General features: G+C 36.4%; 1 non-coding gene across 1 annotated transcript; it reads right to left on the bottom strand.

The window, feature by feature from the left end:
* Positions 1-209: 209 nt before the first annotated feature.
* On the bottom strand, positions 210-321 carry LOC111718696. Its single transcript, XR_002769204.2, has one exon. It is a non-coding gene; the product is annotated as a U6 spliceosomal RNA (small nuclear RNA).
* Positions 322-651: the final 330 nt, after the last annotated feature.

The following is a 651-nucleotide window of genomic DNA, read 5'->3' as shown; positions in this document are numbered from 1 at the left end:
TTTTCTCCCCATTTAAAACATATTTATTTATTTTGGTCAGACGAACATTTAAAGCCTTCCATAGTCTGATTTCCATCTACTCTTCTAAGGCATATTATTCAACTTCTTGCATAATCCATTCCAGCTAGAATAGTTTACAAGATGTTCCCCATGCATGGTATTGCCTCTTCTGCCTCAGTGGAGGGCATTCCCTCTTCAGTTCAGCTTTATAGAATCCCTAACTTTCTTCTTCATAAATTTTCATGTCCTCCTTGCACAGGAGTCATGCTAATCTTCTCTGTATTGTTCCAATTTTAGTATATGTGCTGCTGAAGCAAGCACCCTAACTTTTTTTAAAACACAGATGAGGTGTCATCCCCTATATAAAACCTTGGCTGATTTTCCTTCCTCAACTTTTATTTATTAGCACCCCTTTCCTTTTGAAATAACAACAACAATAATCATAGTTAACATGTACCATCCCAGGTACTGTGTGAAACACTTTACAACTATTGTCTCATTTGAGTCTCACAACAACCTTGGGATATAGATCTTATTATTATAATATCCATTTTACAAATGAGAAAACTGAGGCTGACAGAGTTTAAGTGATTTGCTCAGGATCGCATAGCTAATAAGTGTCTGAGTCCAGAAGTCTTTCTGAGGTTGGAT

Source organism: Sarcophilus harrisii, chromosome 2, assembly GCF_902635505.1.
Source record: "Sarcophilus harrisii chromosome 2, mSarHar1.11, whole genome shotgun sequence".
NCBI classification, from domain to species: domain Eukaryota; kingdom Metazoa; phylum Chordata; class Mammalia; order Dasyuromorphia; family Dasyuridae; genus Sarcophilus; species Sarcophilus harrisii.
Note: the sequence above shows the minus strand (reverse complement) of the source record. Positions and strands in the feature narration are given on the sequence as shown.